Genomic DNA, 19,370 nt, shown 5'->3' on the forward strand with positions numbered 1-19,370 from the left:
TATTGAGAACTTGAGTGTTGTTAGATGTCGTGGGTCCCATAATAAGAGACATTTAAATTTTAAAGATGTGCAATAGTTTGAGATAACTATTAAATATAATGTTAATATTATTTGTAAAATTTTAAAATTCAAAAATAGTATAAAACATGAAACTTAGTTTCTAGAATAAAACAAATAACTAAATAAAAATATAAATTTTGATATACAATTAATATAAAAAAGAAAACATTCAATATTAAATCTAAAATATTAATTTAAAGTTTAATAAAATTCTTTGAAAATATGTTTATGATATATAATTTTAAAAAATAGTTTAAAAATATAAATATAAGTTCAACATAAATTTAGTGTACTAATTTAAAAAAATGTGCAGTCCTCAACCTTTTAAGGCAAGCAAATTTGGAAAGTACAAATGCCAAGGTGCGATTAATTGTTGCAGAAGGAGTTGTCTACGACATGTCACATGAACGGAGGAAGGGGAGAATGGGATGAAATATTTTTCTTGATCTCATGGCATTAATGCCTTATTGTGCACATTCATTACCCAACCTATAAAACGGAGGTAGAATTTATTACCTTTTGATCTATGTACCAGTTTTTGCTTTGAAGCAGAACAAATCTATAGTTCGTAGAATCGTGGCTTCTCTAAGAAATTTTTTGCAAGAAGTGCTTTTGAAATTGCAGGTGACCATGGAGGCCAATTTCACACTTTGAACAGACAAGAAGTTGGTGCCCTTTTTGGGCAAAGTATCTGATAAACAAATCCAAGGACTATTTAGGTTTAAGGAGGAGAAGTTGTGGGCGGCAGCTCGACTAATGCTTGCGGAGGAGGTGGCACAGATCAGTCACCGGTATCAAACTAACATGGAGGTTTACTCTCTGATTCTGGCATGGGCTTGTGAATTCGAACTGGAGGTGGAAAAGGTAAAACTCACATTGGTCAAATTGATTGATGGGGATTTTTTGATTAACCTGGATTCAATCTTGGAGTGGGTGGTTCTGGGAGTTGGCATTTGAATTAAGGAAGGGGATGACTAGGAGGAATTACTTCCTTTTATTTGTGGCCCAGAGGATGAAATCAAATACCAGTGCCGTGAATGAGCCCGAGTGGGGTGGGAAGCGATAAAACTCTTTGTGAAATTAACGAGGGTGGATGAAGTCTTGAAGGCTTTGCATGTGGTGGCAAGGATGGAGGTTAGTAGGGAATCGAGAGATAGGGTATTGGCATTATGTGAACTAGTATGAGGACATAATGACATTGTATGTTGTCATTGATGTCAATATGCTGAAGAGGAGTGAACTGGTATATGTGAGAACCTGTATGTTAGCAAGAATCGGTATATGTGAGAACTGGTATAACACTGTGAACCAGCATTTGTGCCAAAGTGAAGCGGTGTGTTTGTTTAAGGTGAACCGGCATGTGGTTATGGGAACTGGCACATGGAAGCTTTGTATGACTACTAGTTGGTAGTCTCAACTTCAGGGTTTCCAGTTGAAGTGCCTCAAGCCTGTGTGACTCAATCGGAGACTTTGTGTGATGAGTTAGCATTGTAACAAAGAACAGATCATGTTGCCATGTCATCCTTGTGCACGTGAAGGATCGTGCATGAAGGAGATTGTTCCTATCTACCTCATTAATGTGCAAAGTTTGTAAACAGTGATAACGTGTGATGGGTTATCAGCCACCATGAAATCGGTGGAAAATGAACGATGGAGAACGTCTTGAGATTGGTTCAAGACTGTTGCATTTAATGCAATGTGCTCAACAATCAGGATTGAACTGTTTAAATTTCTTAACCTAATAGGTTTAGGGTTTAGGGTTTATGCTACTGACCTATCTGTTTCCTATAAGGTTGATGTTGTGTTTCTTTCTGAGGTTGTTGGCAAAAGTTGTGTGTGAGTATCCAAGAGAAGAGATACATGATTCTTGCCAAACCAAAAGAGAGAAGTGATACCTGCAGAGTGTAAGTGCAGAAGGTGAAGAGGAGCTAAAGTGGATCTACATTGGCATTGAGTGCTATTACCAGATCATTGTAATACCTGTTGATCTCTAACCACTTCAACAGTTGGAAAATCCCTTAACAAGGTAGCTTTAATCAGCTTACTGTAAATCCTTTAACAGGGTGACTCAAAACCATTGAGTTCTTGAAATCCTCTAACAGGGTTTAACCCTTAACCGGGTATTCTAGCCATCCCTTAACTGGGTGATCCCTAACAGGATCGGTTCTTAACAGAACCTATTGTATCAGTCTTTAACCGGACAAGGCTCCTAACAGAGCGGACTTCTAAAGAGTTCAAAAACAGCTTGTGGGTATTCATCCCCACCGTGGTTTTTCCCAGTTGGGTTTCCACATGAAAAATTTGTGTGTCATGTGTGGTGATATTCTTGTGATGGTTTGAGTAATTTGTGTCTGAAGGTAAATCATGTTGATCTAACTAGTTATATATCTTTTGATAATAAATTACTTGTTCATGCACTAGGGTGAAATGGAAATGAAGTATTAGATTGTATGAGAAGATAAGTGTCAACCGTTTTATGCTTGTCTCAGTTACTCTAGGTTTTGTTGGTTGTACTCTATTTAAGACCGGTTTTACTGTTTGTCTGCCAAAGCATAGTGTCTGCTGGCAAACCGGTTTAATATTGTGTTTTTGTCTGTACTAATTCACCCCCCCTCTCAGTACTGGTTTGGTACTATCCGTTCATCATTGAGTTATCATAGGGCTGAAGAAGGAAGGGCCATATAGCTACTGGCAAGCTTGGAGGGCGACCTCGACTTCAAGTGCCTAAACTACATTCCAAAAATAAAAGCTGAAGCGACAAAAGGGAAAGCCAAAGCATCGACCTCCGAGGAGGGAAGGGACTGGGAGGAGGCGACCGGGGGGGATAGTGAGACTGAGTGAGCGACCTATCGACAATGAACTGGTTTTTTTGTCTGCTTGCTATATGCTCTGGGCAGTATGGTTTTCTCTCTATCTGCTTTTATGCATGAATGACTACAAATTTTGTATCTTGAAACTTTTGAATTAATAGAATGAAAAAACCTTTACCGATAAACTTTTGTATCTTAAAACTTTTGAAACTTTGTATTTTGAATGACTATATAGTATATATTTATAAAATTATAATCAACCATAATCAATGTACAAATAATTAATGGAACAAATTGAATTTTTTTTTTATAGCATTACATGAAAAAGATCACAATATTAAATTTATTTCCATTGTTTAATGAATAATTGAAATAACGTAGCTCATATACAAAAAGCATTTGAAAGAAATTAATCAATAAAAATGAAATAGAATTATAGAAAGCATTTTTATATCCATAAGAATGTAAGAGACAAACTGAAACAAACAAGAATTTGAAAAATTATCATTAATATTTATGCTTTTGAAATTTACAATTTTTTCGTCTGAGACTTGAGTCCCCCAAAAACTTAAAAGCCAAAATGAGTGAGCCACTGGCATTGAGCCTATTAGGGTTCGAGGGCAGAGGAAAAAAAAACTACAGGGGATGAGGCTAAGGCACAGGTAGTGGAATTGTTTACAATTTTGCCCTAAGAATCTGGCCCTCCTTCCATGTAGAATTCTTCAGACAGCATAAGCTGAGAGAATTCTTCAATCCACATGTAGTTTGGAAAGTCGTCCAGGAGGAACCATTTCTAGAGAAATTCCCTGCAAATTCACTCCCATTTCCTATGATGCGTTAACTGCTCCGCATTCAGGTTTAGGAGAAATGGTTACCTGGCCACTGGCACTATTTGGTCAGGGAGGAGAAGCTTGGATAATTCACTCGCCCAAGGGATCCCCACCCCTACTTCTGCAAGGACAACAAGAGTAATGTCATCTCCAAGGAAATCTTCCTTAAAACCTTCCTCAACAGCATCAACATATCCACCTTGTCTCCTCCCAGGTCTAGAGGAGATGCTAAGAAGCGGGATGTAATTTCCGTGTTAACACAATACCTATTTTTCGTTTCGCAGAAATTCTCTGCCCAACACCATCTACACAGCCTCATTGGTGAATGACCCAACCTCCTTGTAGACTGATTGGAGGGTTGGGTCTCTAACAGAGCCTAGAAATGCCCTCTGGTCCTCTGTAGAAATGCTTCTCAAGCGAATGGGAGTGTCCATCTTGAGAAAATAGATTAACAAATTAAACAACCTGAGCCTATAAACCTAAAATATCGTGAGCTCTGACAATTTATCTACCAAATGACAAAGGCTAATTGAAGATGAAAGAAGTAGAGATCATATATAAATTATTGAAGCTCTTTATTGTAATAATTACTTCTTTAACCGTATTAACTGCTATAAATTTTTTTAAATCTTTCATATCCCTGCAAATCTTTCCCATAAATGCACTATTGTGCGAAAATGGAAACAACTATGAACCAGTACCAAATTGGCAATTATCACATTGGAAGTTGTGGGGACAGAGTGGATTTTTGTAAGTGAATAGATATATATTAAATGAATGAAATTAATGATCATGATTCATGACATTTGATATGTGTCTATTGAATCCAATTCCATTCCGAGTACTTTCTGGTGAGCTATGTTCTCTTCAAAAAATTGGGCCAAAATAAAACTTCAACCATTGATCTACAATCATTGAACGGTTTAAAATCATTGATAGATTTTAGGTATGTGTCACCCTTCACGTGTCAAAGAGGCTGCTCTTATTGATACATCGTGCAGAGTCCAGATTCAATGTATTATGTGATGTGATGTGCCTTGTCTATTAATGGCAATGAATTCATGAAATCGCCAATGAATTATATATTGTGCCATAAATAACAAAATATTCGCCAAAATAAATTAAATAATTTTCAAGTGGTGGAAAAAAATCACCAATACATTTGAATAATTTTCAAGCAGTGGATAAAAATTGCCAATACATTTAAATAATTTTTCCTTCAGAGTAAAATTTTTCACTCATACAATTATATATTTGTTCCTTTTAACAAAAATTATTCTCCTCCCACAATAAATATTTTCCCCATAGAACAAGGTATTATTCACCATAAATTTATGGCATTTTCGTACCCTAGAAAAAAAATCACCAATACAAAATAATTTTTTCCTCATTTAAAAAAAAAAATTCGCCATCGATATGAAAATTTCCCCCCGAAAATAATGTCTGATTCGCCAAGATTTTACACAGTTGCCCGGGGGGGGTTTCTTAAAGTTATCCCTGGATTTGGTGAAAGGCAAGTATGTTCAGTTTATTCTAGGATTCCAAAAGTGTTTTGTAGGAGGAGAAAGGGAGAGGTGTGTTTGAAATGACCCTAGGTAGACATCTCTATGTGGCTACCTAGACCTTGAACAACAAAGTTACCCTTGTATGCAAATGGCGATGGTTCCAGGCATGTAACCCTAGAATCCATTATGTTTTATGGTTCCCCACATACCCATGGGGTTTTAATTTCCTGGTTTACTCATATGGATATAGGTGCTTCCCAAATGGTGGCCTAATTAGCCCTTTAGGACAGTCAACATCCTATCGCTTCAGACCTTTGTTTATCAGACCCTAACCCTTCCTTTTGGGGAATTGTGTAACTTACAAAAGGGTACTTGAATCCATAATTTTTTTTCCATGATGTTTGAGAAAATTTGAACTTAAGGTCCCTTTACCCACTAAAAAGGGCTACAAGCAAATAGGCCTAATTGTGAAGGTACTATGGGGAATAGGCTTGAATCCTCAAAACTAGTGTTGGATCTAGTTTGAGTGAGTCATGTTTGACCCAAAACAAGTGTGCTAATGGTCCATAACCCTTGGAGGTCTCAAAGTGTATGTTGGAGCCATTTACCCAAGCTGAGTAGGTATGAAGTCTTGAAGATGGTGAGAATATTGAGCTAATGTTGTAGAGCCTTGTCTTGATAGGATCCCATTGTTGTCTTGAGGGGTCAGTGTCATACATTTTGAGGTGTTTGGTAGGTTACAAGGAGGGCTCTGTATCAAGTGGTATCAAAGATAGTAATGACTTTGGTAAGGAGATAGAGAATTGAGAGATGCCAAAGGGACAAGAAGAAGAAGTCCCTAGAGGACCAATCACCAACATGGAGCTGGAAAAGATTGTAAGAGAGAAGGCCACTGCTTGCAAGGCAATGCAAAGGGAGATAGAGAGGTTGAGAGGCTCTGGTAGTGGTGAAGAAGGGGATGAGATCCCTATGCCGGAGGAAGAGGTGATTCCTCCTGACCAGAGGCACTTCCTTAATGCCCTCAAATCCATGGAGAGGAGAACCATGGAGCAGAAGATTGATTTGCCAACTTTCACTAGGAAGATGGAACCAGATGTTGTGGTAGATTGGATAGACTCCCTATCTAATTTCTTTGAATGTGAAGACACTCCAGGACACTAGAAGGTGAATATTTATAAGTCCAAGTTGAAGGGAGCCGCCCTAACTTGGTGGAACTTTGTCCAAGAGGAAAGAGAGAAGGACAACAAGCCCAAGGTTGTTTCTTGGAAGAGGATGGTTACCTTAATAAAAGAGGCCTTTGTACCCAAAGACTATGAAATTCAACTCCATAAGAGGAGACAAAATCTCAAGTAGAAGGAGATGGATGTGAACTCATACACTGAGGAGTTCCAAAGGCTATGTATGAAGTCTAAAACAAAAGAGGAAGAAAGTGGAAAAGTTTCCCAGTAACCTGAATGGGTTAAGTTACAACATTCAAGAAAAACTAAACCTTCTTAGCCCAGATACCGCTGGTAGATGCCATCAACTTTCCATAAAGGTGGAAGAGAAGATCAAAAGGAGACAAGAGTATAATAATAAAGGAAGAGGAAGACAGTAGAGGGGTAGAAGAATTTTTTTTAGAAGTAAGGGAAACGGTTTTGGAAACCAAGGTGAAACCAGTCAAGAAGGCACTAAAGGAGAGAGTAGTTCCAATAACAATGGAGGATACAATTAGAGAGGTAACTTCAAAGGAAGAAGACCACCATTTAGAGAGAGATCTCAAGGTAGAGATCCAATCAAATGTTATAACCACAATCAAGAAGGACACATGGCCAACAGATGCCTTGATAAACCTACTAGTTCAATGGGAGAAAGAAGAAGTAACTTGATTTTAGAGTCTAACTGCGAAAGTGTGGCAAGTGCAAATACATACAAAAGTGTCAATACCCCTGATAGCTATGGCTACCCTAAAAGAGGTGAAGCTTTGATGATCAAAAGAGTAGTAACTACTATGAAGATGTCTGATAAAGAACCCCCACATAGGAAGTCTCTATTCAAGACCACTTGCAAAGCGGGTGGAAAAGTATGCAAGGTCCTAATAGATTTCAGTTCAACTAAGAAATTTGTGTCTCTAGAGATGGTGGAGAAACTAAAATTGAGGAGACTATCTCACCCTTGCCCCTACAAGGTCTCATGGCTCACACAAGCACAACAATCTATTGTGGAAGAGCAGGCTTGGGTAGAATTCTAGATTGGAACCTATAGAGATAGGTTGATGTTTGATATTGCAAAGATGGATGCTTGCCATTTCCTATTTGGGAGACCATGGCAGTTTGATTTGAAGGCACAACATGATGGTTCTAGGAACACATATTCCATCACCAAAGATGGTAAGGTGATTGAGTTGTTACCTTTGATGGAGAATGAGGAGGAGACCAAACAAAAGGAGGCTAAGGCATTGGTGTTAGGAGGGAAGTAGTTCATGAAGAACATGGTAGATGAAGGCATGGTCTGTTATGCCCTTATTCCTAGTCCAATAGTAAAAAAGGTGGAGAGGTTTGAAGACAAGAGAAAGGACAGATTAAGGTTGATTGACCCTACAGTGTGGTAGATACTAAACAAATACAAGGGTGTCATCTCTGATGGCATGCCAAGGTCACTACTTCCCATGAGGGACATAAACCATTGTATAGACCTTATACCTGGATCCACCTTGCCTAATAAAGCAACATACAAGCTCACACCAGATCAGAATGTTGAGATGGCAAAACAGGTTGAAGAATTGTTGGAATTCGGATTGATTGGCAAAAGTTTGAGCCCATGTGTAGTCCCTGCAGTCTTGGCACCCAAAAAGGAAGGCACTTGGAGGATTTTCACCGACTCAAGAGATATCAACAATATTAGTATCAAGTATAGGTTTCCAATGCCTAGGATTGAAGATTTATTAGATTGTTTGGGGGGTGCTAGGTATTTTACAAAGGTTGACTTAAAGAGTGACTATCATCAGATTAGGATTAGGCTGGGAGATGAGTGGATGACTACATTTAAAACAAATGAGGGCTTGTATGAGTGGTAGGTCATGACCTTTGGCTTATCCAATGCACCTAGTACCTTTATGAGGTTAATGAATGAAGTCTTGAGGGATTTCATAGGGAAATTTGTTATAGTCAGCCTATATGACATTCTAGTTTTTAGTCAAACCAAAGGAGAGCATCTAAAACATGTAGACTTGGTCCTAAGACGATTGTATGAAGAACAATTAATGATCAACTTGGAAAAGTGTTTCTTTATGCAAAAAGAGATCATTTACTTGGGGTTTGTAATCTCATATGGTGAGTTGAAAATGGATCAAGAAAAGATGAGTGCCATATTGTCTTGGCCTATGCCTAGAACAATGAATAATGTTAGAAGTTTTCATGGCTTAGCTACCTTCTATAGGAAGTTTATAAGAGGCTTTACCCATATTTGTGGTCCTATGCTTGATACCATAAAGGGAGGATAAAAGTGTAGGTTTAGTTGGACAGAAGAAGTAGATAACTCTTTTGAAACATTGAAGAGAAAAGTTGCAGAGCAGTCGGTCCTTGCCCTACCCGATTTCAACAAGATCTTCAAAGTGGAGTGTGATGCTAGTCACATGGCTATTGGGGCAGTGCTTAGTCAGGAGGAAATACCTATTGTCTTCTTCAGTGAGAACTTGAATGAGGCAAATAGAAGATATTCATCCTATGACCTAGAGATGTATGCTATAGTACAATCCATGAAAAAGTGGAGACACTACTTGCTACCAAAATAATTCATAGTCTTCATAGACAATCAAGCCCTTAGCTTTATAAATAGTCAAGAAAAGCTGATTCACCAACACATGAAGTGGGTAGAGATCCTACAAGCTTTTACTTTCATTCTTAAGCACAAGAAAGAGGTCAAGAATAAGGTGGCACATGCTTTGAGCAGAAGAGTCCTAACTGCAAATCAGATTTAGTTGGAGAGTGTTAGAATAGACTCCTTGAAAGCCATGTATGAGGGTGATGAAGACTTTGGAGAGGCCTATAAGCTATGTGCTTCATTTGATGAACGGTTTCATGTTGAGTACTTTGAATTTTTGATTCAAAATGGATTGTTGTTTAAGGGTGCACAACTATGCATACCCAAATGCTCTATGAGATTTAATATAATTAAGGAGAAACATTGTGGAGAAATGGCAAGCCATTTTGGTCTTGACAAGACACTAGATTTTGTGAAGGGACGCTACTTTTGGCCCAAACTACACACAAATGTTAGGAGATTTGTGGAGACATGTGTGATCTGCCAAAAGGTAAAGGAAAAGTCCACAAATGTAGGCTTATACCAGCCTTTACCCATCCCTTCAAGACCATGGGAAAGCATAAGTATGGATTTTGTTTTAGGATTGCCTAGGACAAGGAAAGGATATGATAGTGTTTTTGTAGTGGAGGATAGGTTTAGTAAAATGGCACATTTTTTGCCATGCAAAAACACTTGTGACGTTTCTTATGTTGCAAGTGTGTTCTTCAAGGAGATTGTCTGGATACATGGTTTCCCATTGACTATAGTCTTTGATAGGGATGTGAGATTTATTGGTCACTTTTGGAAGACCATTTGGAAGAATCTTGGTACAAATTTATCCTTTTCCTCAGCCTACCATCCCCAAATGGATGACCAAACTAAAGTGGTAAACAAGTCACTAGGAAATTTGCTAAGGTGTTTGACTAGACAACATGGAGAAAGATGGGATAGTATATTATCTTAGGAAAAATTATCCTATAATGATACAGTGAATAGGAGTACCAGTAAGTCACCCTTCCAGATTATATATGGAATCCACCCAAGGGGTCTGATGGATTTGAAAGAGCTACCTCAAGGATAACCCATTAGTGTAGATGGAGAAACCTTTGCTACCACCATAAAGAAAATCCATGACCAAGTTAAAACTCATCTTCAACAACCTGCAAAAAGATATAAAGCTCATGCTGACAAAAAGAAGAGAGATGTTCAATTTGGTGTGGGAGACTTGGTGTGGGTTCACTTGAAGAAGGAAAGACTTCCAAAAGGTAGATATACAAAGTTGATGCAAAGAAAGATTGGACCTTGCCAAATCTTGAAGGAACTTCAACTCCCACCTGATCTTGGTTTGTCACCTATCTTTAATGTATGTGACTTAACTCTTTATAAATGTAGCATTGATGCAGGAGAAGACACAATTCAGGTTATTACAGATGACGATCTTCCCAAACATGAACCACCAAAGTTGCATAAGGTTCTAGACACTAAGGTTGCAAAGCGAACAAGGAGAAAAGTCTACATGGAATATTTGGTGGCTTGGAAAGGATAACCTGATTCTGAAGCAGTCTTGATGATAGAACAACAAACCAGTGTTGGATATGGTTCAAGTGAGTCATGTTTGACCCAAAACAAGTGTTCTAATGGCCCATAACCCTTGGAGGTATCAAAGTGTATGTTGGAGCCATTTACCCAAGTTGAGTAGGTATGAAGTCTTGAAGATGGTGAGAAGATTGAACTAATGTTGTAGAGTCCTATGTTGATAGGATCCCATTGTTGTCTTGAGGGGTCAATGTCATACATTTTGAGGTGTTTGGTAGGTTACAAGGAGGGCTCTGCATCATGAAGTATCTATCACCTTGAATGCTTCTTGTTCTTATTGGTCCACATAGGTCTATATGAACCAAATCTAACAAGTTCTCTGCTAAGAAGGACTTGCTCTTGAAAGTTGAAGAAGTCATCATTCATAGTTGACATTCTTTACAAAGAGTGTTAACCAGTTTGGCTAGCTGAGACAAACCTCTTACTGTCTTAGACTTCCTTACTTTAATAATACTGTCAAAATTTATATGAAAAAATCTCCTATGCCAAAGCCATCTATCATCTATTTTTGCAATCAAATAGTTGCTAACTTTAGGATTGAGATGAAATAGATTACCTCTAGTCTATTTCCTGGTTGCAATCAATTCACCTTTGTTGTCAAAGATTTTGCATATACCATTTCTAAACTCCAGTGGGCAACCTCTGTCATTAAGTTGTGCCACACTTAATAGATTGTGCTTTAGGCCTTCAACCCAATAGACATCATCAGCATTGCTCTTACCATTAAGAGAAATAACTCCCTTACCTTTTACCATACAGGGTGATTCATTGCCAAATCTGACAACACTGCCATCAAATTCCTTCAGAGAAATAAATTTTCTCTGATCACTGGTCATGTGATGTGAACAACCACTATCAATGATCCAATCATCAGAGTTATCCATTTTGGATACTAGTGCCTTCTGATCTGATACTTCTTCCTTAATTGCTACAAACACAATATCTTCACTAACATGATCATCAGTAATACCACTATCAATAGCTACAAGACAATCTCTCTTGCCTTTACCCTTGTACCTCTTAAATTTTTCTCTCTTGTAATAATTTTCACCATTAGGTCAATTTGCTACTATATGACCAATCTTGTTGCATGCAAAACATTTTATAGGTAGCTTAACTCTATATTTACCAGTGCCTCTAGACAGTCGTTTTGCCAACAATGCTTCAAGTTCCACTAAGTTGTCTTCATCATCAACATCTCTGTTGGATCTAGATTCATAGCTATTGTCAGTATCTCCACTTCTTCTCATAGATGGGTTAGAGACAGAAGCTCTGAATACGGATTCTAATTTTTGTACACTACCATCATAGCCATTTAGTTCAAAAGTAGTAAGTTTTCCAATAACATAGTCAAGAATTACCTTTATCTCGTTAGTGGATTTTATCTGCTGAATAGCTGCAACTCAGATAGCATAGACCGGTAGCAAGGTTCTCAGTACCTTACTGATTACTGTGGCATCTTCCACTTTCCCTCCTACACTCTTTATCTCTCCAACTATCTTTTTGATCCTTTGACCATACTATTGGATGTTATCACCTTCAAACATTCTCATGTCGTCAAACTTACCTCTTTAACTCTCTTCTTTAGAAATCTTGACATGCTCATCACCACTATAGATATCTTCAAGTTTCTTCCATACTTCATATGCAATTTCAAGACCATGAACATATACATATTCAACCTCAGACAGGGAACTGATAATAGCTTCTAATGCTTGGTGATGTTCTTTCTATTCTTTCTTTTGATCATCAGTCAGGGGTTAGTAGGCATAGTATACTTATGTTCTATATGATCCCAATACTGACTACCAAATCTCTTAATGTAAATCTTCATTCTGTCACTCCATATTCTATAGTTATTTTTGTTAAACTTCAGACCTTCTTTCTTCATCATGACAAGATCTTTTTCTCAAGTTGTTAGGCTTTTAGATTAAGAGGACCTGGATAGCTTTGATACCAATTGATGGTATGATGAAAGAATAAGTATCTGGTAGAATACTGAGAGGGGGGGTGAATCAGTATATTGAAAAACTGATACAAAGTTCCCAAACTCAAACTTTGTCAAACAAAGTAAACATATCTCAGTCAAGATAAATATTCTTAAGAATACTTGATATTAACTGCTTTAACTATTATGATCACACGTGTCTCCATCATTACCGCTCATCAGATAAAAACCAACAAAATTGACCGGTTAGGGTTTACCAACTGATAGGGTTTACCAGTTGCATTACATAGAAAAGTTGGACCCTTTACACCACTTCACTGGTTCAACTCACAAACTTTACATACCGGTTACAACATCATCTACAACTCTCTTCTTACCGGTTACTAGCCAATATCAAAAACAACAATATCAGCAATAACATGAATACCTTTTGTATGCGGGAAAAGTGGACTGATAGAATTAAATATGTGAAAATTTATTAGAATACTAGTCCACACACACATACAGGACTTCTTGATGCAAGCTATGGAGTAACGTAGTGTTACTCAGCTTCCCAAGGAGGGTCCCATGGTTCTCTATCTCAAAATGTCCCTCAAACCAATGCTTTTGCTCTCAGATCACTGAGCAAAATGGTTTAGGGATGGCAAATGCGAGAACGAGAGATGCTTTGATAGATTTTAGCATGAAATGTGTTATAAGCTATGTATAATTCTAGAAATGCAATAAACTAGCTATAAGATGACAAGATTAGTATAAATACTATCCTAGCATATTATATTTAGTCTATGATTGAACTAAATGATAAAGAAATTACTCTAAACATGTATATTTAGTCTACTTCCTGATTTAAAGAGAGGCTAAATGATGAGCATATATGAAATGAAAGCTTGAATATATTTGAGCATAAGTGTGATGCTTCAAATTTGAAAGATGATTGTTAAAAATAGAGGAATGAGAGCTCTATTTATAGCACAAACAGGGCAATGGATGGTCAGGATTGAAAGGTTTAATCAAAGGCCAAGTTTGAAAGTTGGGGATCCATGTGCACAATTTGCACCAATGACATGGTGACAAATGTCAACATAAGATTGGGTTGAAAGAAGGGGTTGGAGGTATTGAATGCCTGAGAAGACATCATAGTTATCTAGAGGCTAAGGGTCAAGTCTAAGTTAGGATTACCCACTGGATTAGGAGTTAATCCAAGGATAAACCTTTGTGCAAATGATTAAGAGATAATCATGGTCAAAGCATTAAAGGCCTGATGAGACCCTTGGTTTGGGTAGAGGTTGAGTCAAAACAAATGTTTTAACCATGTAGGAGGGTTTGAGTTAACCATTAATGGTTATTGGAGACTTTGTGGATTAAGTGGTTGAAGGTTGGAAGCTTTCAAAGGTTATCAAAGACTTTGAGACATTTAGTGGTTGAAGGTTGAAAGCCTTTAATGGTTATCAAAGACTTTGAGACTTTGAGAAGTGACTTCCCTTTGCTTAGGGATGTGACAAAGTTTAGAGGAGGGGTTAGGTTAATTAGAAGCGATTAGAAGATTCTAGAAGGGATTAGAAATGGGTTTGGGATTTTGCAAGTGGATGGGGGGGATAATAGGATTTAAATTGAATTAAATGATTTTATTCAATTTGATTGCAATTTGGAGAAATTAAATAAATTAGATTTATTCAATTTAGGATAACTATTTAATTAAATTTGAATTTAATTAAAAGTGGATAGGAGGATTTATTTGAATAAAATGATTTATTCATTAAATGGATATAGTGAATTTTATTTAAATAAATTGAGTAATTTACTTAATAAAATAGAAGAATGTGGATAATTTAATTAAATTGGATTTAATTAAATAGAGGAATGAACATAAAATATTCATTTAGGAATATGGTCATTTTTATACGTCTACATTTTGCCCCTCTTTGAAGTGACGTGTGTGCACATGTTATTTCAAAGAAAATGATGCTTTATCATGATTTATGATCTAATGCAATTTTTGTGTCGCTTTTTTGATTTGCCAGTCATGCCCCAGAGTCAATTTGATGTGTGATGTCCCATATTCGATATTTTGATGGTGATGCCCCCTCAGGAGATGAATCAATATTTTGAAAAAAAATAATTTTTTTTTTTATTTAAGTTGATGAGTTGCGTATGATGTGTATGATTTCGTGCATGTAAAAAGGGTGCAGATTGATTCATCTCCCGATAAGTTACAACTATTTTGGTATAGAGGAGACCGCGACCATATTACAGGGCCAGTTGGCTAACCCTAATTTCATTTTCCTCCTATAAAAGGGGAAAAGGGCTTGATTTAGGTTCATTTGTGCTTTGTTGATTTTGAAGAAAGAGAATTGGCTCTGGAGAGAAAATGCCTATTCCCTATCACAGACACCATTTCGAGCGCGTTTGGAGGTACCGCAGACCTGTAGCGCGTGGACCACTAGTAAGTCAATGTTTTTGACCCCTTTTTGATTTTTTGTTTTGTCGTTTTTAGTCACTTTTCGAATTTCAAAGTTCAGGTGTTTCATTTTAGCGCATCTAGGGTCCACAGTAGCACATACGAAGTGTGAGGTAGTGCATCAAGTTCAAATGTAGGGGTTGTGTCCGAAAATTGTAGGCTAGCGCATAAAACATTTAGGTTAACGCGTGCATTAATAATAGCACATGTAAAGTATTGGGTAGCGCATCGCATTAGTAGGGTAGGTGTGACCTAGCGCATAGGGGCCACAGAGGGTCGCATAGGGAAGGGGGTTTAGCGCGTAGGGCTAACCTAGCGCATAGGGCTAAATGGGTAGCGCCTAGGAGGGATAGATTAGCATGTAGACAGAGTCTAGCGCATAGGATGGGTTAGGTAGCGCAAAGGGGGAAAAGAATAGCACGTAGATAGAGTCTAGCGCATAGGACAGATAGATTAGTGCATAGGAGAGACAACCTAGCGCATGGGGGTGTTTTAGCACATTTAAGATCTGTTTTAGCGCATCGGAAATTTTTTGCAATTTTGGCCGAATTGAAAATTTGTGTTGTTTGCCCGTCGTGTTTTGATGAATTTACCCAATATGAGTGTTTGTATAACTTGTTTTGATTTGCGAGTTTTCAAGTTATATATAGATATCAATCTGTTGTTTTGATCAAAATATGATGTAGTTGCGTGTTCTGTTTCAAGTTCAATGTATGTGAAAGCCTGAGTTGTGTTACAAGCCGATATGGGTTGGAAACTTGAGTTGTTTTACAAGCTGATATGGGTGGGAAACTTGAGTTGTTTTACAAGTTTATGTGATTTTGGTACTTGAGTTGTTTTACAAGTTTTGATATGGTTTTTGAGAACTTGAGTTGTTTTACAAGTTGATATGAAATGATAGGATTTTGAACTTTGATATAGATGAGCAAATTGTTTCATGTTGTTGATGTAAATTGTATTTTGATATCTTTGTGTTGATGTGGAAACTGATATTGGATATGTTGTGTTTGTTGACAGGAGCGATTGGGTGTTGTACAGTCGAGGGAGAGATTCTCGAGACCGTGGACGTTGATACCATGATTGTCATAGGCAGATTTGGACATTATAGAGAGATGTGGATTGACCTCTCTTTTGGATATGCCTCGGTTCACTGTGAACCGGGGGCTTTTGAAAGTGTTGGCAGAGAGGTGGCATAGAGACACGAAAAACTTTCATTTTGCCACTGGAGAGATGACAGTGACACCAGAGGATTGCTATCGGATTTTGTGGATTCCTGTAGTAGGGGCACTACTTCCTTATGAGCAGTCAGAGGAGGGTGGCATAGAGGCACTGCGCCAGATATTTCAGGATGACACAGTTTGTGGCTACGAGATCCCCTGGCAGGAGTTTTTGGATTTGGGTTATGCACCATTGCCATCTGTACTAGCAGGATTCATTAGGGGATTCCTTTGTCCTGATTGCAGGTCAAAGGGATTCTCGGTGGGATGGGGACTGGTTTTGGAGGAGATGGTTACACAGGGCAGGAGGTTTGCATGGGGGTCAACGATGCTGGCTCACTTATATAGGAGTTTACACGAGGTAGTATACCTCGGTTATGGTAGCTTGTCAGAGGGAGTGACCCTATTACAGGTATGGTGCTGGGAGCACATTCCAGCAGCGAGGCCACTGGCAGATAGAGACAGGCCCGTAGGTGTAGCATATGCCTACGGATACAGAGGTCTAGTTGTCCAGCATAAGCTGGGCAAACTAGAGTATTGGAGGAGGGTTTTTGACGATATAGATACGGTCACCTGGAGACCGTATACAGGTTGTGAGGTATGGACGGAGGATGGGCTGGAGATGCCCTTTGTATTTATGACGAGGTATCTGATTGGGAGGACCCCGTTCGTCATTGAGCAGTTTGTGGTGACCCGAGTTTTGCGATAGTTCGGGCGCCAGCAGGGTGTTCCACAAGGAGCATGTTTGTATGCACGGAGGCAGCAGGATGTGGCCGATTGAGGGCCGACTATTGATAGTGCAGTGGCGATTGAGGAGTTTGTGGGGTTGGCTGGGTAGATCTGGGATTATGCCCCTGAGATCCAGGATGTGGGCATGATAGATGAGTTCACCCGTTTGTTTGTTGCGCGGGCGGTGGCCAGGATCTCGGATCCAGAGGAGATGAGGCCAACTTTTGACTCAGATGAGGAGGGGGAAGGGGGAGATGATGGCGATGATGGAGATGATGGAGGAGGAGGAGGCAGAGGAGCCAGAGGGAGGTAGGGAGGGAGAGGTGTGGAGAGAGCAGTGCGGTAGGGGAGGATAGAGAGAGGGAGAGGTGGATTGGCTATCAGAAATGGGAGAGAGGGGAGAGTGGGGGAGGTGTTGGCTGCAGTGGGGGGTGAGGAGGAGCTGAGGAGACCAGCATAGAGGAGGAGGGTAGATGTACTCCCACCTCCAGCATCGAGGATAGGGCGAGTGGGAGGGGTTCCTCCAGCACAGGTACCGCTGCGGGTTCGAGTGCCAGGTCATGTGGAGGATGCGCAGATCCGGACCTTGCAGATTACCGTTCAGCAGCTGCAGGCGCAGATTTTGACCTATCAGCGGTAGATTTCTCAGTTGACCACTGAGAGAGATACTGAGATAGAGCAGCGAGGACGAGTGGAGGAGGCATTGGCGAGTGTGCAGAGAGCAGCGGCGGGTGGTCCGATGAGAGACACCCTTAGAGAGCTGATGCGGAGAGTGTAGGAGGTAGAGTATTATAGGCGGCATTATGAGGATGCAGTACCCAGGGAGTAGTGAGTGGAGAGTTTTGCATAGTCAAGATCTAGTTGATCTCGAGCCACTGGGACACAATCTGAGAGCCAAGGTGTGACGGGGCCACCGAGATAGGACCCTCCTTGAGATCCAGGGGCGGGTGCATCTGGAGCGAGACCATCTCCGTCAGGAGATAGTCATACTTGAGAGATAGGGTCTTTGTTGTATTTTTGAGCAGTTTGTTATTTGTTGTACTGGACACAGTGTTTGGACACATTTTGTACATTTTGATCAGTTTTGAGATATATATATATATATATATATATATATATATATATATATATATATATATATGGCACCATTTTTGATCATGTGATGGGTTGATATGGATGCATTTATTTTATGTGATGATATAATGCTTAAATATATGATGTAAGATGTATGATGCAGGAGGTATGCTTTTTATATGCTGTGAGATGTATGTTTTGATATGCTGCTAAATGTATCGTGATATGTAAATGATGTTAAATGATATGGAATGATGTGTATGAAACTATTTGTAAAATGATGTGCAACTAATTGTAAAATAATATGCAACTAATCGTAAAATGATATGCAACTAATTGTAAAATGATATGCAACTAATTATTTTTGGAGCATCCCTCATTCTGTATTTGCCATCCGATATAACCATATTTTTGCTTTCTTTGTAAATATCATCACTGAGCATTGATTTGTTTAGGATATGTTGAAAATTTATACAAGCATAATGGTATAATTGAACCATAATGACCTGAGAAAAATTTACATGATATTTGATTTTGCAAGATAGCACAAGCGTCAAGGTATAATTGAACCAGGATGACCTGAGTGCGTATTGCGTAAACATACAAGAGTCTGATCATTTGTATGCGTGAAGTGGAATCAAGCCTTCAGTGATATTGGACATATCACATCTCGAGGAATGTATTCACACAGTACAAGTGATCGCCTCCCAGACAGAAGACTAAGAAAATATTGGAAGTTCCCCACGATCTCTAGCTGTGAAGCATTTAGTGAGACAAGGAAGAGAATCCAATAATGCACAAAGTTCAAAATGCAAAACTAGTTAAGATTTTATGCTATAGTGCAACATTCAATACTTCAGAAAATCATCCATCCTTGATATTTGTGTGAATTGTCTTTGTTTTGGTTTTCGCGATGAAGTGTAGTGTTGTTTGTTGGATGTCATGCTGTTGAGTTTTGCATCTAGTCTTGATGTCTTGAGTGTTTGCAATACTATTGACATGCCCCTAGCGGAGTGTGCCTCTTGATGTGAATATATACAGTGATTCCAAGCCATGGTGTTTTAGTGGTAGGAGGATATTTATAGACAAATTAGGATAGTGACTACGCTAAGTATGTCCTGAATGGATATTTGCTAAGTGTCAGGTGATGGTTGATAGTGTCTTGTATGGACAACATGGTATGGAAATAGATAGAGGAGCCGTTCTTTCGCAAGGGTGCCTGTTTACCAGGTTTTCACCCTTTGTTTTTATTGTACTTTACTTTTTTTGCTTTTTCTGGATTTTTTTGATTTTTTTGTTTGTTTTGGGCTTTTTCCATGTACTAGGCTACTTTAAGTATAGTACCTTTTCAGATGGATGTTGT

Source organism: Cryptomeria japonica, chromosome 3 (genome assembly GCF_030272615.1).
Source record: "Cryptomeria japonica chromosome 3, Sugi_1.0, whole genome shotgun sequence".
In the NCBI taxonomy this organism is placed as follows: domain Eukaryota; kingdom Viridiplantae; phylum Streptophyta; class Pinopsida; order Cupressales; family Cupressaceae; genus Cryptomeria; species Cryptomeria japonica.